Consider the following 24,008-nt stretch of genomic DNA (forward strand, 5'->3'; position numbering starts at 1 on the left):
ACTCTGAAATCAATAAAAAAATATTTTTTTTTAAAAAAAGAGTCCTCAAAGGTGGCCATACTGAATTTTCTCCCAGCTCTCTGCTGTGAGGGACAAGATTGGTGGGCGTTTTGGGGTGAGTATGCAGGCTTGTTCTCCAAAACTCTTCACCCACCCACAGCCAGACCTACCAAAAACGGAGCTCCCGCCCTCATCTCCACTCACTCTGTTCAGCCCCTTGGGCTCTTCCAGGACACCTCCCGCAGAGGAGGAGGGGGCCCCCATCAAAGCCCGCCCACCCCACTGAGGCCAACTGCTAGGCGGGGGTATACAGAGAGGTCCTCTCAGGACCCCCTCAAGGGGCAGGACGTCCAGGGAAGGGCCCTGCCACCTGGGCCTTTGGGAGGCTGAGTGCCCAGACCTGCAGGGGTGATGCCCAGGAGGGTGAGGGCCTTACCCCCCTCCCCTAGCAACCCCAAGGAAGAATGAAAATATTGGCAAAGTACGTGTTTCAGATACTCAAATTGATGGCACTACTGTTTAATTCGAGAAAGGAGTAGTACATTAAGAGAGAGGGGTAATCTACTGGTGAAATAATTGCTTGGCCATTAGGGGAAAACTCTAGATTCCACTGAAAGAACCCTATTAAGCAACCCACTTGTGAAGATCAAGTATTTATCAATACCGTCTTTCTGCGTTAGTTTTTGGGGGTGTCCTTGGACGGCCCAGGAGATCTTTCACGTGACCGTGTCCCCAGCCCTTGTAGAGGGAACCCCAGAGCCGGCACTCACCCCACAGACCTTCATCGATCCTGGGACGTCCTGAGCGGTTGGGTCCCGGAGGAAAGGGCAGACGGCACAGGGGTGCGGACCCGCAGCTGCATGGAGGCGACACCCACGCTGAGCGGGCAGAGTGGGGACCCGCGGGGGTGAGTGTGGACTGTCCGTGTCTGCGGTTTTAGTCTGGACTCTGCAGGTGGTGAAATCAGGCATCTGAGCCATGTTTGTCTAAATTTCAAAAGGCCAAGTGGGCCCAAGGTGACATGAGTCGGTCACAGTGTTTATATTGATGGAGTGGCCCTGGAAGTCGGGGTGCTGCCCGCCGGGCTGTGATGTGGTAACTGTCCCAGGAGCACAGCGCGGGGCCTGCCCAAACCTGGACTCGGGCTCTTAGAGCTCCTCGGATTTCACACCGCTTCTCCCCGACAGAGCCTTTCTGCTCACGGGCTCAGGAACCCCAGGACTTGAACAAGTCCTAGGCTCTGGCCGTTAGAAAGAGGCGGGCAGTGCAGCATTTTTTCATTTTTCTCTGACTTTGTCTCAGGTGCATTTTCTGTGTTTTTTTTTTAAAATGTTTTTTTTTTTCTCTGATAAAAGGACCAGAACCATAGAGGGCTGGGGAAAATGGGACAGGAAAACAGATAACACCTGTGTGTCTCTACCCACAAAACACGTGGCTCGGGTCCCTCTGGTCGTGAACACGGCCATCGTCTTGTACATAGAGAAGCACTGAGAGGAGATCGTTCATGTTCTCTCCGGGCACACACAGAGACAGCTATGTGAAGCGATGACGCGTTAATGAGCTCGAGGGTGGAGATCATTTCACAATGTTTACTCATGAAGCCGGACAATCAAGGGTTCCGGGCTGCCTGTCACTACTCGAGCCAATGAAGCAGAGAAGAGTTGAATCAGATGTGAGCGTTTATTCCAATCCTGCCGGCATGTGGGAGAGCAGCAGGTGATCCACAGAAATCTGCTCTGTACCTCCCCCACCTCCCCAGCAAGCCAGCTGCTTATATTGGGTAGGACATAGACTACATGGGGAAGTAGGGACATTGATTACATGGGGAAGTAGGGACATAGATTACATGGGGAAGTAGGCTCGGTATAATCATTAGGTTACAAGTAATGCTGGCTTGGGGTGGGGGGTGGGGGGAGGTCACAGAGGGCAGGCGCCTCCAGGAGTAGGTTGTCTCAGCCACGGAGTGGTAAATCTTTCCACAATGACGGGCAGTTCTTGGGGAGGGAGGATGGACTGCGTTCCGATGTGAGCTCCCCTGTCCCAGCTCCCAGGCCGCACAACTCCCAGCCAGGTGAGAAGGTGCTATCTCTAATCAGAACTGTTCACAGAGCATGCTTCGTATTTCTTATCATTGTAGCTAGTCCCCAATATTCTATTTCTGCCCCTAGCACTTACATCCAATCTTCACGTGGTACACCTTAAATCTATATGGTTTTTATTTGTCAATTATACCTCAATGATAGAAAAGCACACTTTCTTCAAATAAATTGCAAGATGAACAGAGAACCTGGAAATAAAGAGAAATTGAAATGGCAGATCAATGAATCTCAATGGGCCCTGATTCAGACAGGCTGTTAAAAAAAATAAATAAATAAAAAGAAGCCCTGGCTGGTTTGGCTCAGTGGATAGAGCGTCAGCCTGTGGACTGAAGGGTCCCAGGTTCGATTCCAGTCAAGGGCATGTGCCTTGGTTGCAGGTGCATCCCCAGTGGGGAGTGTGCAGGAGGCAGCTGATGGATGTTTCTGACTCTCTGTCCCTCTCCCTTCCTCTCTGTAAAAAATCAATAAAATACATTTGGGGGATAGGGGAGGCTAGGGGACTGTCTAGGGCGGGGGGAAAAAATGGACACATATGTAATACCCTTTGTAATACTTGAAGCAATAATAAAAAAAAAGAACACACACACACACACACACACACACACACACACACACAAAAAGAGCGTCATAATCCGCCCTAACCAGTTTGGCTCAGGGGATAGAGCATCAGCCTGTGGACTGAAGGGTCCCAGGTTCGATTCCGGTCAAGGGCATGTACCTTGGTTGTGGGCACATCCCCAGTGGGAGATGTGCAGGAGGCAGCTGATCGATGTTTCTCTCTCATCGATGTTTCTCTCTATTCCTCTCCCTTCCTCTCTGTAAAAAATCAATAAAATATATTTTTAAAAAAAGAAAAAAAATACATTAAAAAAAAAGAAAAGAAGCACATTTGGCATTGATGAGACTATGGGTGACATGACAGTGGTACTTTCACGATGGTGAAGGGTTTCTAAAGGTGTGATAACAGTATGAGGTGATGTTAAAAAGAGTCCTTGTCGCTTATGCATTCATAAACACTGTATCCACAGATGGGATAAGATGCTCTCTGGAATTTGCTCCAAAATAATGCAGATGTGGGGAGCGAATGGAGATCAGGATGAAATGAGAATGAGACTGGGCACATGTTGGCAATTGTTGAAGCAGGGTGGTGAGTATGTGGGGACTCATTAGATGATTTTATTATTATATTTTTTGAAATATATTTTTATTGATTTCAGAGAGGAAGTGGGGGTGAGGGGGAGAGAGAAACATCAATGATGAGAGAGAATCATAGATCGGCTGCCTCCTGCAGATCCCCACAGGGGATTGAGCCCACAACCCGGGCATGTGCCCTGACTAAGAATCGAACCCTGACCTCCTGGTTCATAGGTCGACGCTCAACCACTGAGCCACGCCAGACGGGCTGATTTATTATTATTTATTTTATTTTATTTATTTATTTTTAATATATTTTATTGATTTTTTACAGAGAGGAAGGGAGAGGGATAGAGAGTTAGAAACGTCGATGAGAGAGAAGCATCGATCAGCTGCCTCCTGCACACCCCCTACTGGGGATGTGCCTGCAACCAAGGTACATGCCCTTGACCGGAATCGAACCTGGGACCCTTCAGTCCCCAGGCCGACGCTCTATCCACTGAGCCAAACCAGCCAGGGCTGATTTATTTTTTTTTATGTTTGAAATTTTCCATAATGAATGTCCATAACAAAAAGGTTTTAAAAGCAAAAAAGGGGGATCTTCAGTGCAAAGGAACTGAGTCCCGGAGAGGTACCCGTGGGCTGGGAGAGAGCTCCCTCCAGGGCCCCTCCTATGGTACATTCCCAGGGCCCGCCAGGGGGCGTCCGAGACCATGGTAACTGACGCAGGGCCGAGGGGCTGGGCTGGGCTCTGTGCGGCCCTCCCCCTCCCTTCTCCACCCCCTCTGAAATCTGCTGAGGTTTCAAACTCCGTGGGGAAACGTCTGGGCACAAACCTAAGAGATGTGCTTGAGGCCGAGGCGCGGGCCAAGATCGCAGGAATGTCGCTGGGGACTTGCAGATGAAAATTGGCTTTTCTTACTGTTTTCTTATCCTGGGGTCACTTCAGAGAACTCAGTTTCTTTGGTTTCTGTCCCAGAATTTCTCAAGTCTCCCTTGTTGTTGTTGTTTTTTTTTAAATCGATTTCTTTGGGATACAATTCTCCCATTTAAAGAGCACAAGTGAATTGTTTTCAGTATAGTCACAGACATGTGAACCTGTCACCTCTGTAATTGTTAGACTTTTTTTTTTACCACCTCTAACAGCAACTGTGTACTCTTTAGCTATCACTCATCTATCCTCCCGCCCCCTTCCCCAGTGAGCGCCCACCAATCCACTTCCTGTCTCTAGATTTCTCCAGTCTGGACAGTCCCCTGTGTTTGTTTGTCTGTTTGTTTATATTGACTTCAGAGAGGAAGGGAGAGAGAGATAGAAACATCAATGATGAGAGAGAATCATTGATTGGCTGCCTCCTGCACACCCCCTACTGGGGATCGAGCAGGAAACCTGGGCAGGTGCCCTTCACCGGAATCGAGCCTGAGACCCTTCAGTCCACAGGCCGACACTCTATCCACTGAGCCAAACCAGCTAGGGCTCCCCTGTGAGTGAGCAGGCTTCCTTCTGTCCCACCTGGAGGTGAGAACGGTTTGGGGCCCCCGGGGCCTCCCGCCCTCCCTCTGCAGCTTGGTCCCGAACACAGAAGCTGCGGACTGCCCCTGCAATCTCTGACGGCTCCATGAAACTGGCTTCTCCAAGTCAAAGTCTAAAGAGTCAGGGTCGCCCGGCCAGGGTGGCTCAGTGGTTGAGCGTCAATCTGTGAACCAGGAGGCCACAGTTCGATTCCCGGTCAGGGCACATGCCTGGGTTGCGGCTCCTTCCCCAGTGGGGGGCATGCAGGAGGCAGCCGATCCATGATTCTCTCTCATCACTGATGTTTCTATCTCTCTCCCTCTCCCTTCCTCTCTGAAATCAATAAAAATATATTTTATAAAGACTCGGGGTCCACGGCTGTGGATCACCCCCTGGTCCAGTACACACCTGTGTGCACACACAAGGGTGATGAGCAGTTACAGTCTACAAAGGCCCCCACCCCCTCCACCCTGCGGGGTGCAGAGGATCCCGGGAGGGCAGGGCCGCGGGCAGGAGAGGGGGGAATACCAGGCTCAGCGCCGAACCCCAGCCTCTTTCACAGCGTCTCGCCCACGGCCTCCGCCACCTGCTCCGTGAAGCTGACCCAGAGCGGGCGCAGTCGCTCTGCAGTCGGGCCCCGGAGAGGGGCCTGCGCCCTTGGAAATAAGATGGCGCTTCTCAGCCAGGGAATTTCCCTTCGGGTCTTCATCTATAGCGTCCACCGATGACTTTGGGGGGAATTTTGAGGAGAAAAGGCAATAAAACTGATGAAGAGGCAGGAGGGCCTGATTATGAGGAGAATGAAACAGCAGCTTGGCCGTCGCAGGCTCTGGGAGAGGCCAGGCCTCCCCCTGGCGGCTGTCCAGGGGCCCAGATGGAAGAAGTTGGGGGAGCCTGGGAGGACATAAGGAGAGTAATGAAGTGATTTTATGAAAAGGAAGTGATAGGCTGAGGATCAAGCCTATTTCTGGGCAAAAAGCCTGTTTCGGAGAATAATTGCGTCCCAGGGGCCGGGGATGTACCGCGTGGCTGGATCCCGTGAACGTTTCACAAGATCAAAGTCGCAGGAGCTGTTCTGCTGGGAGTGGCCGCCCCTCCCCAAGGCTGAGGACACCTCGCCTTTCTCACAAGTTTGTTGGAAATGCTGTTGCTGGTTTGCAGTCCAGGTTTTGGGGGTGTGGCTGGGTGGCTGGGAGGAGACCTTTGCAAAGGCGAGCAGATGGGTGTGGTCGACAGTGGGCACCTGTATCCCCCGGGGAGCCAGGGCTGGACCAGGGACCAAAGGAAGTGGGTGCACCCTGAGTGACCAAAGGGCTCTGGTGGTCTGAGTGGAGCAAACATCTGTTGGTGCCCTTTTTTTGGGGGGGGGGGTAATCCTCACCTGAGGAATATTTCCCATTGATTTTTATAGAGGGTGGGAGACAGAGAGGAACATCGATGTGAGAGAGAGACATGGATCAGTTGCCTCCCACAAGCGCTCCAACCCGGGCCAGGGATCAAGCCTGCAACCCCGGTGCGTGCTCTTGACTGGAATTGAACCCTGGACCCTTCAGTCCGCAGGCTGGTGCTCTACCCACCAGCTGGGGCGGTTGGTATCTTCTGAGCCAGTTTCTTTGGTGTCGAGGGTTCCTCTGCCCCCTGGGTCAGACGCCTCAACATTTCTGGCTGGAAAGGCAGCTGCATGCCCATTGCCTTAGGTATCTACTCACGGTCATTAGTCGAAGCTGACCGAGAGCAGGCACAGGCATTCACACCATCGTCTCTGGTCCTCTCGGTTGCTGACAAGGAAGCCGAGACCCCTAACCAGTAAGTGACTTCACCAAAGGCGCCCGCACACCCAGACCGCACATGCGGAACTCAGGGGCCCTGGTGCAATGGCTCCACGCCTTCAGCACATGCAAGGGCAGCGCTTAGGGAGCAAGAACCTACCAGGAATCACACAGTTTTTAACGGGCAGGGCCTGGGGGGCTGCGTTTCCAACGGGCTTCCAGGTGCTGCCTCCACTGCTGCCCGGGTCCCATGTTGTGAGTGACAGGGGGCGGGCTCTGTTCTTTCCACTTCGGGGAAAACAGAATTGATGGTAGTTCCGAAGCCAAATCACGCCAAAGCCCCCTCTGCCGCAGGCCCCCTTGCAGGGCTGCTGCCCGTGCTGCCAGGGCCTGGGAGGCCAGAGGGTGGAGGTGGAGGAGACACCTTTCACCTCTGGGTCGGGAGTCTGCAGCCAGCGACCTGGGCCCTCTTCGTGCATTGGAATCAGCCGGGTGTGTGTGTGTGTGTGTGTGTGTGTGTGTGTGTGTGTGTGTGTGTCCAGGGCTTTTATAACCCAGCTGGCTCAGGCTCCCCTCCCTAGAGAGTCTGCTCCAACTGGTGTGGGTGGGGCCCAGGGTTTCAGAAGCTCCCGGGGGATGCTCATGGGCAGCGGGGTGAGGACCACTGCGATTGATAGTTAACCTCCACTCATTCATTCCTTCTGTTAAAACAAAGAAACAACAGGCCAGAATGGAGTCACCTTTGCTCAGCCAGGCCACCAAACCCAAGCTCAATGCCTGACCTACTTGCAGTTTCTGCCTCTCCCAGGAGTGGAATTTTAAGCCAATCCATCTGGAACTTCCTGATCAACCCTAGTCAGGTAATCTGCTAAGACCCCCTGCCTTCCCCTAAGGAAAGGTGTCCTTGACTAAAGCGATCCACTCTTAACTTCTTTTTGTTGTTGTTGTTTGTTAATCCTCATCCAAGGATATTTTTCCGTTGATTTTTAGAAAGAGTGTGTGTGTGGGTGGGGGAGGGGGGGAGAAACATCAATGTGAGAGAGACACATTGATTGGTGGCCTCCCACCCATGCCCTGCCCTGACCGGAATCAAACCCGGGACCCTTCAGTCCATGGGCTGACACTCTAGCCACTGAGCCAAACAGGCTTGAACCACTCTTAACCTCTTAGTCCCACCCTCTTTCTGCCCATAGAACCTCCAGTTTTGTTCGGCCCCTCGGAGCGCCCTTGTGGTTGCTGAGTGGGAGGTTGCCCGACTCAAGTTGCTTAATAAAGCCAATTAGATCTTCACATTGACTTGGTTGGATTTTGTTCTGTTTTGTTGTTAATCTTCACATGAGAATATTTCCCCCCCATTCTTTTCAGAGAGAGTGTAAGGGAAGGAGGGAAGGGAGAGAGAGAGAGAGAGAGAGAGAGAGAGAGATGAGAGAGACACATCGACTGGTTGCCTACTGCACTCTCCAAAACCCAGTTATGAGCCCTTGACTGGGAACTGAACCCGTGACCCTTGGGTGCACCGGCTGATGCTCTAACCCCTGAGCAACACTGGCTGGGCTGAATTTTGTTCTTTAACAATTTGCATAGTTGACATTTTACAAGATCAAAGTCCTAGGGTCTGTTTTGTTGGGAGTGACCACCTCCCCCAGTATTGTTTGAGGCCCCACTATGTGCCAAGCACTGACACAGCTGCGAACACAAGTCCCTGACCAGTGGTGATGGGCATATAAAGGCGGGGAGGAGTCGGGGTGGGGTGAGGGGGGGCGTGGGTACTCTCATATACATGGGCAGGGCAGTTCTCTAAAGAAATGAGCTCTGAGCACCGTGTGGTGCTGGGGTCGGGGGCGGAAGGCCCAGGCCCGTGTCGGGAGCTCCCAGGATGATGGCGGAGACCCAGGAGCAGGTGCTGCTGTCAGACGGGCGCCGAGCACACGAGGTTCTGGGGCTCGAGCAGCAGAGAGAAGAGCGTCCACACCCGGCTGGGCATGGAGAGAGCCTTCCTGGAAGCGGACTCGGAACTGAGTCTCAACAAACAATTACGTGTTGGGAAGGGCGGAATAATGTTCCGGAAGAACCCACACAAGAGGCGTGAACCGAGAACTGTGAGATGGGGTCCGCGTGGGCGCCGGAAGGCCCTGGTGGATGGGTCGTGAGGAGCCGTGTGCCTGGGTTTCTTCCTGAGGGCTGTGGCCACCATCCCGGGCTCCTGGACCAGCCACTGTCCACAGGCCACATCCTGCCCATGGCCTGTTTTCTTTGTTTGTTATTATTCAATTTATTGGATGGCCTGTTTTGAACAACCGGCAAACTAAGGACGGATTTTGCTTTTTGAAATGATTGGGGGCAAAAATCAAAATAAGAATATTTCATGACAAGAGGTCAGGGTTCAATTCCTGGTCAGGGCACATGCCTGGGCTGCAGGCTCGGTCCCCAGTAGGGGGCGTGCAGGAGGCAGTTGATCAATGATTCTCTCTCATCATTGATGTTTCTCTCCCTCTCCTTTTCTCTCTCTAAAAAAAAATCAATAAAAACACATTGAAAAAAGATTTCATTGGGACTGAGCCGCGCCCTTTCCTTACAATCGCCTGGGGCTGCCTTCCCTCCGCCGGGCAGAGTGGAGGCGTCTGGACAGAGGCCGCGCGGCCTGCGCACTTGGACTGCGGGCCACCTGGTCTGCACAGGAAGACGCGGGGCTCTGAGACCCGGCCTCGTAGGCAGGTGCCCGGGGAGCAAGACGGAGGTCGGGGCCCTGAAGGGTCTCTGCTGCTGCGGCCGCCCAGCCCCGAGGCTGACCCTTCTGAGGGTGGAGACCGCCGGGCACGCGATCCGCTCCGGCTGCTGGAACGTCACCTGCTCCTTTCCCCAGGCGCAGAGTCAGCTGGTGCAGGAAGCCTGTGCCCTCCCAGGCCGCCCTGCTCGGTGAGGCTTCCTCCCCAACCCTCTGGGAGGGGGCACCGGGGCCCGTGGGCCGCCTGGAACGTTCCCTCTGGCAGATGTTCATAGCTTCAGGGGTGCTCCAGGCCCGGAAGGAGCCCCGGAAGAAGCCCCGTGGTCCCTGGAGCAGCCTGCCCTTCCCCAGCAGCCGCTCTCCCGGGTCGAATGGCAGGTCCTTGACCTCGAATCAGGTTTCATTGTTTTGTTTTCCCTTCGGGAACAAGCTGTCCATTGGAGGGCAGGCGTGAACCTGGCTTTCTGGAGCGGGAGGCCGCCTCCCAGTGCTCCACTGCGGGAACCCGGCTCCTGGAGTTCACCCTGGGACCCCGGAGGGAAGCCAGAATCAGGGGTCACTCAACCCACACTGGGTCCCCCAACTGAGCCTGAAACAGGGGCCGCATTCCTTTTTTTAAAAAAAAATTTTTTAAATTTATTTCAGAGAGGAAGGGAGAGGGAGAGAGAGAAACATCATTGATGAGAGAGCATCATTGGCTGCCTCCTGCACGCCCCTCCCCCGGCGATGGAGCCCCAACCTGTGCATGTGCTCTGACCTCCTTGTTCACAGGTCGATGCTCAGCCACTGAGCCCCTGGGCCGGGCAGAGGGCCCGTTCTTGATTAGGTCCCAGGGTGGACGGGCTATTGGATTCTAGGGCTGGCGGTGAGTCAGTCCAGGGCGGTTTCACAGCACTCCGGGCCCGGCCCTGCTCGATGAGGCTCCCTCCCCAACCCTCGGGGAGATGGGATTCGGGCCGCGTGGGCTGCCTGGAACGTTCCCTCTGGCAGCTGTTTATAGCCTCATGAAGTGTCCAGAGAGACGACGGCTGCTCCCTGACAAGTAAATGGAGGGACAGGCAGGGGAAGGAGTGCACCCCGGGAACCAGAACTACTCTCAACTACAATCCTCATCCTCTGGGTCAGGCATCTCTGGGCAGCCGGTCCCCAAGCCCTCCTGGGTCACCCAGCGCAGCCCCACCCCGTCGGCTCAGACCCCAACTGGCATCCAGAGGGCGGTCCCTGCCAGGAGCCCCAGGGACAGAGGAGAAAGTGCACAGAGGGCTCTTGGCCCCGCCCCGGCCAGCGTCCCCTCTGACCTCCGCATGGAGGCCCAGACACTGAATCAAAGGGCATGGAGCCAGCTGGCAGGAGGCAGGCAGAGGCCTGACAGCACGGCCTCTGCGGGCTCACAGATCAGGATCGCCTGGCGAGGAGGGGCACGAGGGATGAGCCCCCGGCAGCCTCCGGGCTGTCATGTTTAAACACATGCATGCGACCGCTACCAGAGCATTAGGCAGGCTGTGGGTGGCGTCTAAAGGCCTGATCAGGATCACTCAGGGCTGAGGTCAGAGACCCCCTTTCTCCCCACTGTCAACAGTGGGTGTCAGAGGCATCCCTGTGAGCCGACGCTGCAATGGAGCCCCATCTCTCCCCATCCCCCACACGGGCAAGGGTGGGGGCCCCAGGAAGGTGAGGGTCCAATCTGAGCCAAAGCAAAGACCAGTCACTGAAATATCACCGAAATATTCAAAACGGCATCCTTAAATACGGGACGCTTGCCCGGACGAAGGCTGCTGGTATAAATGTAAACTCTGTATCTTTGGGAAACACTTGGAAAATAAGCTCTCTTTCAAAGCCATGTTCCAAGGCATTTAAAAATATATATATTTTATTGATTTTAGAGAGGAAGGGAGAGGGAGAGACAGAAACATCAATGATGAGAGAGGATCATTGATCTGCTGCCTCCTGCACGCCCCACACTGGGGATCGAGCCTGCAAAGCAGGCATGTGCCCTGACCAGGAATGGAACCCTGACCTCTTGGTTCATAGGTCGACACTCAACTACTGAGCCACGCCGGCCAGGCAACAAGGCCCAAGGCATTTTGGTCATTTGTTCGTTCATTCATTCATGCATTTATTCACTCATTCAATCAACAGACACATTGAGGCCTTACTATGGCTCAAGCATTATGCCGGTCAGCAGTGAGTCAGGCACAGACTTGGCCCTGAAGGATCGCGGTTTGGGTGTGTGGGGGTTGGAGAGGGGACACGGACAGATAATCAAAAACAACGTGTAGGCAAGTGCTGCGACTGAACCACACACAGGGCGTGTGGGCCGGGGATGGCTTCCAGCCGGAGGAGAGGCGGGGCACTGAGTCAGGGAGGCTTTTTGGAGGAGGTCATGCCTGAATCGAGTGATAAAGGATGAGTAAGCATCTGGGGGTCCAGGTGGGGGGATGCAGAGGAGACAGCAAGAGCAGAGGTCCAAAGGCAGGGAAAAGCATCGTGTGTGTGTGTGTGTGTGTGTGAATTGTGTGGCTGACTTACTGAATGAGGCGGAGGGTACAGGGAGGTGGGGGGAGGGAGGCAGGGGCCAGCCCTGGAAGGCCCAGGGTTCCTTGCTAAGGAGCTGTCTTTTGTTCCCTCAGGGATGGGGAGATTCCAAGGCGGTGAGTGACATGGAGTCCCCTCTGCCACGTGCATTGCTTAGGTTCCTTTTAGTTGCGTATTACAGAAACCCAGTGCCAATTCCTTTGAGCACAAAAGGCTGGCCAGCTTTCCAAAGTGAAATGTCCGAGGATGAATAGAGTCACCTTCAGGCAGAGCTGGATCCAGGCGCTCGGGCAGTGCTGACAAGAGCTGGCCTCCCCGTTGTCTCTGATTTCTCCCAGGTGGGTTTTATTCTCGGGTGGGCACTCCTGGCCCGGTGGCAACGGTGGCTGCCAGCAACTCTAGTCTCCCATTCTGCAGATTTAGCGGGCCAAGCAGAGAGCGCACGGGGTCCCGCTCTAGCAAAAGTCCTGTGGCTGCTCTCATTGGCTGGGATTGAGTCACAAGCCCGTCCCTGAACCAATCACCGTGACTGATTTGCAAGGCTCGGGTCACGTGCCCTCCCCTGAGAGCAGCGGGTGTACAGCCACATGGGTTGAGGGAGGGGAGTTGGGGTGACTTCCCCAAAGTAAAATGCAGGCGCTGTGATCAGGAGAAGGGGAAATGGGTGTGGAGTAGGTAAAAGCAGCAGACTTCCACTCACATACACATTGCAAGACCCCATTGACTTGAAATGTGCAGAATAGGTAAATCCGAAGGGCAGGGGAGCTATTGGGGGCTGCCAGGGGCCGGGAGGAAGCGGGCTGGGGGGTGGCGGTTAAGCGGGTAATGACAATGTTTTGGAACCAAATAGACGTGGTGGTTGCCCAACACTGTGAAGGGCTAAATTCCACTGGATTGTTCACTTCACAGTGGTTACTTTTACCTCACAGGAGTCTCACCTCCATAAAAAATAAAAAACACGCCACGCGTCCCCCCCAGGATCCTGGGGTGCTGCTGGGCGGTGCAACCCCTTCCTTCCTCCCCCTCCTCCTGCTCTCTCCCTTCTCCACTCTCAGTGGACCGTGAAGCAGGGGCGATTCCGGGCCTGGTCACTGGCAGGTCCGCTTCCCACTGCAGGGGCTGGAGACCGGGGTGGCTGGTCCAGAAGCTGAGCTCATGTACCTTCTGAGACCTGGTAGATGGGGCTCCAGGGAGATGCCAAGCGCGTCCTGTTTGCCAGCTGTCCCGGCTCAGGGCGGTGGAAGGGCGCTGCCCTACGCAGGGTGCCCGCTGCAGCCCCGACAGGCCGGCCAGGAGCACTCGGAGGGAGGGTTTCCGTCATCACTTGGCACGCGGATGCGCACTTGATGCCATCAGCACCGTGAGAAAGGGCCGGGCTTGCGGGAGAGCTATTGGTGCTGCAGCCGTAAAGGAGAAAGAGGGTTTTGGCTCCCTCGCTGGGCCTTTCTGAACCCTCCAGGCTGGGGTTTGGGCAGAGCCCAAGCCGCCTGGGGGCTCTCCCAGAGTGAGTCCGCACAGGCTCCTTCCGGATCGGAGGCTGGACCCAAGCCCTCCTCCTTGGCTGCTCGGCACCAGCTGCTGCGGGATGAGGCCTTCTGGTGCCCGCAGGCCTGGCGCTGGCTCGCTGGCGCGGCCACAGGTCCCTCGGGCTCGGCTGTGCTCTCTGCTCCTACCTGGAGCTGGGACAGGCTGACCTGCAGCCCGGGGTCTGGTCTCAGGGGATGCTTGGGGATTCTCAGGACGGGGTCCTGGACCCGCCTGCAGGGCAGTGGGGTTGAGGGCCTGTTTACAAGGCAGATCCTGGCACTCCCCTCCCTCATCTGCCACAGGGTCAGAACCTCTTGGAGCCATTTCACACCCCCCGCCCTCTCCCCGGGGTTGGAGCCCAATTGAAGTGAGGGGGCCACCCTGCTCTGCTCCAGGAGGTTGAGGGTTTCCCTTCCTGCCTGGAGGGTGGGGTAGCAATTCCTTGATGCTGGGTTCTGGCAGACAGTGTGGGGGGTCCTGGCACTGAGGCCTGGGTTTGAACCCTGATTCCACTCCTTACCAGCTCAGGGACTAACCGCTTCACTGGTCCCCAGTGTCCTCATCTGTAAAAAGGAGCCCCCCAAATTCATGCCCAACGCAGACCCTCGAAATGTGACCTGCTTCGGAGACAGGGTCTTGGCAGGTATAGTTAGTTAAGGATCTTCAGGTGAGATCACCCCAGATTTCGGATGGGCCCGAAGTCCAATGACGGTGTCCTTGTAAGAAATGGAGAGGACACACAGAGACATACATGGCGCACAAAGGCCACGGGGGGATGGAGGCAGGGAGCGGGGTGCTGTGGCCACGTGCCAACGAAGTGGGCACCTACCGGCTGGCTCCCCCACCTCTGGCCTCCTGAGCTGTGGGAGGACGGGTTCCTGTTGCTTTAAGCCACCCAGCTTGTGGTCATTTGCGATGGGCAGCCCTGGGGAACGAAACAGAGGGCAGGTACCTCCTAAAGCAGCGGTTCTCAACCTGTGGGTCGCGACCCTTTCACAGGGGTCACCTAAGACCATCGGAAAACACAGATATAATTACATATTGTTTTTGTGATTAATCACTATGCTTTAATTATGTTCAATTTGTAACAATGAAATCGGGGGTCACCACAACATGAGGAACTGTATTGAAGGGTCGCGGCATTAGGAAGGTTGAGAGCCACTGTCCTAAAGCATCAGAGACACAGCCCATAGCAGGTGCTCCGTGGACAGCCACTGTCATCGCTGTGCTGCCTGTGGCCCTGGAGAGGACCGGCGTGTGGAAGGATCACCCCCAGGGCCCCCAGGTGGTGCACTGTCTCACCCCCAGCCCCCCAGCTGCCCGAGGCTGGAGCCCTGGAACACGGCCTGGAAGGAGCGAGAAGAAGGAGTCGCCTGGGAAGGCGGCTGCAGGTGGAGGGCTGCGGGCTGCAGGAGGAATGCTCACGCCATGAATCACGTGCAGCAGGCCCGTGGCTGCTGCTGACACGTTGCACCCCGGGGGCAGCACAGCCCTGACCTAATGCCGGTTGTCACTTACTCAGGGCCGCTCCCAGCTCCGCCCAATGCTTCAACACTGGCCAGAGGGAGCTGTCCCCACCCCAGCCTGCGCTCCCCTCCCGTGCGCACAGCAGACCTTCTGAGCCACGGCCTTCGCAGAGGCTTATGATTTGGATGCGTTTGGAACGGGCCAGGCGTGAACCCTGGGCCACCGGTGCGTCTGCCACGGCTGCACCGGACAGCCGGCTGGGATAAGCTTCGAAGGGGTTTGTGCCCAGGCTGGACGCTATACAAACAAGGCTTACTGGTGGGGAAACTGAGGCCCAGAGGAGATAAGGGCTCGCTCTGCACTTCCAAGTGAGAGGGCTCCATGGCAACAGAGCCAGGGTTGATTTGAGGTTGACCTGGGGAAGGCTCTGTGCTACACCCTGGGCCAGTGCTCTCTTCCTGGCTGCTAGGAGCTCCTCTCCTGCTCCCGGGCTCTGGATGTGGCCCCGAGTCAGGGCATCGTGGCTCCTGCCTGGAGCACCCACCTCTCAGTGGTGGCGGTGCACAGGGCTGCGGACAGCCATGAGCGCAACCAACTCCCCCGTGTCCACCGGCTTCCGGGATGGAGAGAGCTCCCCCAGGTTCTGGGTTTGGGCTCTTGGCCACAGTTGCCAGATCACCGGGAGCAAGGGCTTTAGGGGACGCCTGGACGGGACATGGTGCCTGGAGGATGGGTCCCTGAGCCTCCAGGGTCCCTGCAGCCCCCCACCTGGCCTGCGTCTCCCGGGAGAGAGCTACCTGCTTCCCTGCCTGGGGGCTTCGACTGGGGACCTAGAGCTGTGGGCGGGGCCACGGTGAGCTCTTCAAACCTCCTGCTTATTTTTTTTTAACATCATGACTTGAAGCCAATATTTAAAGGTTACCAAGGCAACAGCCCAAATCTCCCAGCCCTTGGACCCCCTCCAGCCCCATGCGATGGGGACGAGGGCAGGAGGGGGAACAAGAGAGTGAGTCAACCGCCCCCCACCCCCAACCACCTGGGAAAACAGTGACCGAACACCAGATCGCAGCCTCTCCTGCGACTCAGCACTTTTCACACACGCGGAGCCGCCAGGCAGGCCCTCTGCCCCAACATCTTATTTCGTTTCTGTCGTTATCGTTGGAGCCAGTCGGGGTTTCAAACGTTTTATTGGAGCTTAATCTACATGAAGAATGTGTGCAAACCCTAAGGGCAGAATTCCCCCCACAGACCGAGCGCACCCTTTCCCGGGCCCAGGTCCATACACAGCACAGGGCAGCCCGGAGGCCCCCCTGTCCCCAGGCCTCGTAGCCATACCCACAGGGTAACCACCTCGGTCCAGGCAGCTCACAGCGCAGCGTAGTTTGGCCTGTTTTTGTACTTTCTACACACGAATCCTCAGCACGTCCTCTCTTGGGTTGAAGCCAACAGCACTTTTAGCTTCCGAGAGACCTGAGCGGCCCTTCCTACCGCCAGCTCCAGGGAGGAGCGAGCAGAGCGGAGCAGAAGGCACCTTCCCCGTTCCACGGGCCACACGGAGTCAAGACAGGGCCCGGGAGGCAGGCATAGAAGGGGGGGTGTGATTTTGATTTTTCAAAAAGGCACAGCATCCTTCTTCCTTGGGTGGCATAACCGGGACTTCCCCGGCTCATCTCCACCCAATGCACAGGGAAGGGGAAAGGAGGGGACCCCAGAGTGGTAAGAAGGCCCCCAGGGAGGCCTCCAGAGCCCTGGCTTCTCCTAGCAGGGGCCAGGCTCCCACCCTGTCTCTGCAGGCCAGTGGGCCTCCCCACTGCAGGGCCGGCTCCCGTGCCCCTGTGTTTATGCCTGGTCGGTGCAGACAGGGGATGCAGCAGCCTCCCAGTGTCCCCATGGTGTGGGCGGGCCTGGGCCCTGCTGGGCAGGTCCTCTTGCTTCCTGTCCCAGGATCGGGAGGGGGAGCCGTTGCTGGTGCTTTACATCCTCTGAGCCTGAGAGTCTCAAACTCCCTGCAGAGGAAAACCTGCGTCTAACAGTCCGGGCAGACCGCTGCCTTGGTGAGATACGGGACCAGGACCTCCCGGGAAGGCGGAAGAGGAGAAGCAAGGGCCTTGCAGAGTACAGCTGTCCCTCCGTATCCGAGGGGCATTGGTCCCAGCCCCTCCGTCCCCCCTCGGATACCAACATGCAAGGATGCTCGAGTCCGGTCATAAAATGACAGTATTTGCACATAACCCACCCACACCCCCCTGTCTGCCTGAAACCACCTCTCGTTACCCCTAGTGCCCAATGCAATGGAGGCGCTGGGTAAACAGCTGTTAAGCTGTATTGTTTAGGGAATAACGACAAGAATCAGAGGCCTGTACCTGTTCCCCACAGACATGACCCCCGCAGCCTCAGGGCACGGTGCACGCAGCACCCATGCCACTTTTTCTTTCTGAAACATTTTGACCCGCGAACCCCGGGGATGAGGAGGGAGGGCGGACTGTATAAACCTGCGCTTCTTTCTTCTTATTAGGTGCGATGGTCACAGAGTTGCATTTCATAAACTCGAACAGGACACACCCAACAAGGGGAAAGGCATCCGGGAGCTGCTCAGGGCTTACTCTTGGTCTCTGTACTTACTCTGTTGGACTCGGGGCAAGCTGGCCAAGCCCAGGTCTGCGGGCCCCGCCCTGCGCTGGCCTGGAGCTGGCATCGCCGGTGGCCCCCGCGTCTTCTTCCTGCGTCTGCACACGCTGCTTCAGCGCAGCTAAGAGACAGGGGGCTCTGCCCGCCCCTTTGGGACGCTTGTCCCAGACCCCACCCGTGGGAGCCTTGCTCTTTCCAGTTGCTTATAGATCCCGGAGCTACATTTCTTTTCTTTTTTAAATGTTTCCTATTTATTTTAATTTTATTTTTTTAAAAATAATAGAGCTGGGACTCAAGTTCTGGTTTCAAAGCTATACTCTTTTTTTTTTAAATTGATTTCAGAGAGGAAAGGAGAGGAAGAAAGAGAAACACCAATGATGAGAGAATCATTGATTGGCTGCCTCCTGCACGTCCCCTACTGGGGATCGAGCAGGCAACCTGGGCCTGTGCCCTTGACTGGAATCGAACCCAGGACTCTTAAGTCGCAGACCGACGCTCTAGCCACTGAGCCACACCAGCCAGGGCCCAGAGTTACGTTCCCTTCCTTCCGCCCTCTCGTGGCTTTTCTCTCTCAGATGCGGGACAGGCTCCCTCCGGAGCTGGACAGGAATATGATACCGCTGACGAGAACACAGCACCACCCCCAAACCTCTCTTCTTCCTTAGCGCCCCCCCACCCCCCAGTCCTGGCCCCTGGTGCCACCCTCAGGGAGATGCTGAGTGTGGGAAGGCGGCTTCTGGTGTGTAGGCGGCACCTTCGCCCCCTCCTCGCTTGAGTCTCCCTCCTGTGGTTCAACCCGAGATCACAGGGCCGGGACTTTTTCTCGCAGGAAGGTCTCAGGACCAAGGGGACCAGCAGCTTTATTCTGGCGGAGGTCACCACCAGGTACGGGGCCAGGCCCTCGCCCCAACGCTCTCTCTACCCCGCAGGAAATCCTTGGTCTCGGTTCCTCTTCCTCCAGGGAGACCGCCAAGATTGCTGATCCTCCCTCCCCCTTATAGCCGGGTCAGCTCCTCCGTGGCCAGTTACTGGGTGACCAGCCTCCCCAAAGGACAAAGGCCGATGCCTCCTCTGCCCCGAGGGTCACCAGGCTCATCTGCAGAGCGTCCCTGATGCAAGGAGGCTGCGGTGTGCCTTCTACCACAGATGGTTTGTTTGGGCTTCCTGAGGGACCGGGGCTCGGTGAGGACGATGAGGACGGTACAGCCCCCGCAGAGGCACGCGTGGAGCCGCGTGCGGGGATTTACGAGCTGTCACCGTCCTGCCGCGGACAAGCCTTCCTGCCGTTCCCTTTCCTCTCCTCATGCCTCGCTCTCCTTCCTTTTTTCTTTTTAATAACCCTGGCTGCATAGTTCCTCTAAACCGAACCATCTGTGTACCAGCTCTTATAAGCAGTAATAAAGGCGGTGAGGACCGGAGCCCTCTGGGCCCAGGCCCTTGCCCGGCGTCTGCAGGAGGCCCGGGGAGAAGGGGAGGGCCCCTGGGGGTAGCGCATCTGTGGTTGCCTGTGCACAGCGGAGAGGATCAGAGGGCGGAGGCAGGGTCATCACAGGCTCGGGGGGCACCTGCCTGCCGGTGAGGAGCTGCCATGAGGCGGCTGTGCGCATCCAGCTCACGGTGCCAAGATCCCTCCGTCCAGAGCGGAGCGGCGAGGACAGATGAGCCGGGAAAACAGCTCACAACAATGCGCAGCGCCTAGGTGACCGGGGGAAAAAGAGGAGTCTGTTTGGGAACAGATTTTGGCCTCCCCTTCCAAGGCATTAGTAATTCAAGCAGCAGCGAGGGTAATGCTGCCTTGGGAAACTATGAAAAGTCGTATAACAATGTTCTTTTCACAGCTTTCATCGTTGGCTCGCCGGGCTCCGCGCGCCGACAGCCACCTAATCATAAACAGAAGGGGACGCTGCCATCTGGCAGCCAGGCCCGGGCCTGAGCTGTCAGCTGGGCTGGGGTCCCTTCCTGGGCCAGGTGTCCCCAGGCCTGGGGCCAGGTGCTGGGCCCCAGGAAACCTGGATGGCGAGTCCCACCCAGCCGCTGCCCTGAGGGTGGCGCACGCACCTGTAGGAGAGAGAAACGAGGGACGGAGGTGCTGACAACTACAGTGTCTGGCCTAGCAAACAGGCTGGAGGAAAGATGAAATCCTAGGTCAGCAAAACCCGGCTTAACACATATTTTTTTAAAAACATTTTTTTTAAACCTGGCTGGCATGGCTCAGTGGTTGAGCGTCAATCTATGAACAAGAGGTCACAGTCAGGGCACATGCCTGGGTTGCGGGCTCAATCGCCAGTAGCGGGTGTGCAGGAGGCAGCCAATCCATGATTCTCTCTCATCATTCTCATCATTGATATTTCCATCTCTCTCTCTCCCTCTCCCTTCCTCTCTGAAATGAATTAAAAAATAATATAGATATACACAGTTTTAATGTAATTTATTTATTTTTGGTGGGAAAACGGGGGGGGGGGGGAAGTGAGAGAGAGAAAGAGGAACCGACCTGTTTGCCAGGGACTGAGAGGGTCCCAGGCGAAGGGGCGTTACCTTCTCAACCTGGAGAAGTCCCAGGCCAACCGGGATGCGTTGGTCACCCTAGCGGGCTGGGGCTGCCCCCAGAGGAGGGAAAAGCCCAGCACCCAATGGCAGCACCGGGGACTTGCCCCTAACTCCCCGCTGGCCCCTGGGAAAATCGCAGAGCTTCCCAGGGCGTATCTACAACAGGAATAGATTGGACTCCTGGGGGCAGATGAAGGTCAACAGCCTACAGGCCCAGCAGGTAACCTGAGAGCGAAGGGGGCGGTGTGAGGGCACAGGTGCCCTGGGGGGCGGTGGGCAAGCAGACCTGGACACGCAGTCCTTTCCTCACCAGCCCATCACCAGCACGTGGGGAGTGAGCCCGGCCTGCCAGACATCTGATTTTTAAAAGAAATTTTGGTGAAAACTGCCAAATCCTGAAGTGCTGGCTCACATATGAAGGACGTCCTGTACGGGCCACACAAACACACCTGCTGCCACGGGGCCACTGGTTTGCCACCGCTTGGCGACCGAAGTTCCAAGTTTCCCGTCTATTCCCACCGTCAATGATTTTGCAAACTCCAGCCAGCCGGCCCCGCAGCCATTTGGAAATTAATTACATGGTTTACTCTAAGGAAGAATAAGCAAATATATATATATATATATATGTTTCAAAAGGTGGTTTCAGGGCCTTAATTCTCAGAAGCAATTTCTGCAGAGTGTCCCAGGCCAGTGTTTCTATCCATTTATTCAGGTGCTGTAGACGCAATGCTTTTAAGATGTCTGCTATGACCTGGGTGAACCTTGAAAACATTATGCTGAGTGAAAGGAGCCAGACCTGGGAGGTCTCATGTCGGATGAGTCCATTGATACGAAATGTCCGGAGCAGGCAAATTCATAGAGACAGAAAGTAGATTAGCGGCTGCCAGGGACTAGGGGAGGGAGGGAGGGAGGGTGGGAGGGTGGGAGGGTGGGAGGGTGGGCCCATTAGGTCAGAGTTTCTCTTAGGGGTGAAGAAAATGTTCTGGAATTTGATAGTGTTGATGGCCATACAACCTTGTGAATATTCCAGAAACGGCTAAATAGTATGCTTTAAAATGGGGACTTTTATGGTATGTGACTTATATCTCAATTTTTGTTTTGTTTCTTCTTCTTCTTTTTTCTTTTTTACTTATATCTCAAATTTTAAACTAGATGTTTGAGGTGTCAATTCTTCCCAAATTGATCTATAGAGTTTATGCCATCCCAGTCAAAATGTCGGCAGGCTTCTTTTTTGGATAGAAATTGACAAACCGATTCGGAAATTAACAGGAGATGCAAAGGACACAGACTAGCCCAACAGCTTTGAAAACGAACAGCAAAGGAGGAGGAGGCCTCACGTGCCCTGATTTCAGGACGCGTGAAGCTGCGTAATGGAGACAGGGTGGTGCTGGTGCAAGAAAGGCAAACAGATCAACGGAACGGAATAGAGAGCCCAGAAATAGGCCTACACAAATACGGACAACAGATTTCAACAAAGGTTCAAAGGCAAGTCAGTGGAAAAAGAATAGTCATCTCAACAAATGTTCTGGAACAACTGAATATCCATACACACACACACACACACACACACACACAACACACACACACAACACACACACACACACACACACACAACACACAAAAAACAACCCCCCCAAAAAAGAACCTTGATCCGTACTTGCATCATATAAAAATATCAACTCCAAACAGACGTAAATGTAAAACCGGATCATATAAAACTTCTAGAAGAAAACCCAGGAGAAAGCCTTGGAACATTGGTTTAGGCAATGAATTCCTAGAAATGGCACCCCGAGCACAGTCCATAAAAGAACAAATTGATAGAAATTGGATTTAATTCAAATGAAAAACTGGTGTTTTTTTTTTTTTTAAAACACACTGTTAAGAGACTGAAGACAAGCCACAGACTGTTTAAAACATTTACAAATCATATGTCTGATAAAGGAGTTGTATCCAGAATATATAAAGAACTCTGAAAAGGTAACTATAAGAAAACCCATTTAATGTGTTTTAAAATATATCCTATATAATAGAAGCCTAATATGCTAAGTGTCCGACCATTCGTTCGACCGTTCAACCAGTCTCTATGACACGCAGATGCTCCAACCTGTAGGTTAGCTTGCTGCTGGGGTCCGGCCTATCGGGACTGGGCAAGACGGGCCGGACACGCCATGGAGCCCTCCCTTGGTCACTCCCCAGCCCTGATCATGCACCGGTGGGGTCCCTTGGCCTAGCCTGTGCCCTCTCGCAATCCAGGACCCCTTGGGGGATGTCGGAGAGCTGGTTTGGCCCGATCCCCGCAGGCCAGGCCGAGGGACCCCACCAGTGCACGAATCCATGCACCAGGCCTCTAGGATACAGTATATATAATATTGATTTCAGAGAGGAAGGGAGAGGGAGAGAGAGATAGACACATCAATGGTGAGACATTAATCAGCTGCCTCCAGCATGCCCCCTACTGGGATCAATCTGGCAATCTGGACATGTGTCCTGACTGGTAATTGAACCATGATCTCCTGGGACCATGACCTCCTGGTTCATGGGTTGACACTAAACCACTGAACCACATTGGCCGGGCAAGAAAACCCATTTAAAAAAAAAATGGGCCAAATATTTGAACAAACAGATGCTTATTTTGTTTAATAAGCTATATGTTCCTTTCTGGATGGCCTATAAACATATGAGAAAATGCTTTATTAGTCATGAGGGAAATGCACATTAATACCACACTGAGATATTGCTGCACAGCTATTAGAATGATTAACATGAAGAAGGCTGACCAGGCCATGTGCTGGCAGAGATGTGGAGCAACTGGAACGCTCATATATCGCTGGTGGGAACGCAAGTAGTATGGCCACTTTGGAAACCCGTTTGGCAGCTTTTATAAAAGCTAAACATAGTGCTCTGGCAGCACACACGCTAACGTGGGAATGATACAGAGAAGATTAGCATGGCCCCCACGCAAGGATGACACACAAATTCGTGAAGCGTTCATATTAAAAAAAAAAAAAATTTAAACACACAACAGCCATAGGACCCAGCCACTCTCCTCCTAAACATGTATCCTAAGGAAAAGGAAATATATATCCACACACAGATTTGCATACGAATGTTCACAGGAACATTCCTTACAATAAGCAAAAACTGGAAAAACCCCAAATGCCCACCAACCCATGAATGGGTAAATAAATTGTGGGATATCCATACAATGGAATGTCGCCCAACAAGAAAAAGGAATGGACTGCTGATAGGTGCACGGACATGTTCATCTCAAAACAATTATGCTGGATGAAATAAGTCAGAGAAAAGGGCACACTTGTGTTAGTTTGCTCGGGCTGCCATGACCAAGTCCCGCAGACCAGCGGCTGGAACCACAGACATTGGTTTTCGCACAGTTCTGGGGGCCGGGAGTCCGAGATCCAGACCTCGGTGGGTCTCCTTCCTCGCAGGCCTCTTCCTTGGCCTGTAGACAGACCTTCACCTGGTGTCTTCACGTGGTCACCCCCCTGTGTGTGTCTCTGTCCTCATCTCTCCCAAGCGCACAGCTGAGTGGACTGGGCCCAATCGGACGGCCTCATTTTAACTGAATGACCCCTCTCAAAAGCCCTGTCTCCAAATACAGTCCCATTCTGAGGATTTCAAAATGTGAATTTGGGGAGGGGTAGAGTTGACCCCCTGACAATACTGTCTGGTTGCATTGATGTGAAACTAGAAAACCTAAGCTAATCTATAGCCGGGAAGCAGACAGGCGCTGGCTGACTGGGACGGGGAGCAGAGCGGTGGGAGGAAGAGATGAGGGGCCCCAGGAAAGTCTGGGGAGCCAGGGACATGCTCATATTCTTTTTTTTTTTTTAATATATTTTATTGATTTTTTACAGAGAGGAAGGGAGAGAGATAGAGAGTTAGAAACATCGATGGGAGAGAAACATCGATCAGCCGCCTCCTGCACATCTCCCACTGGGGATGTGCCCACAACCCAGGTACATGCCCTTGACCGGAATCGAACCTGGGACCCCTCAGTCCGCAGGCCGACGCTCTATCCACTGAGCCAAACTGGTTTCGGCAATGCT

General features: G+C 54.6%; 1 non-coding gene across 1 annotated transcript; it reads left to right on the forward strand.

The window, feature by feature from the left end:
- Positions 1–22,837: 22,837 nt before the first annotated feature.
- LOC132232073 (U6 spliceosomal RNA) lies at positions 22,838–22,940 on the forward strand. The gene has a single exon (XR_009452235.1). It is a non-coding gene; the product is annotated as a U6 spliceosomal RNA (small nuclear RNA).
- The last annotated feature ends 1,068 nt before the right edge of the window (positions 22,941–24,008 follow it).

Source organism: Myotis daubentonii, chromosome 3, assembly GCF_963259705.1.
Source record: "Myotis daubentonii chromosome 3, mMyoDau2.1, whole genome shotgun sequence".
NCBI classification, from domain to species: Eukaryota; Metazoa; Chordata; class Mammalia; order Chiroptera; family Vespertilionidae; genus Myotis; species Myotis daubentonii.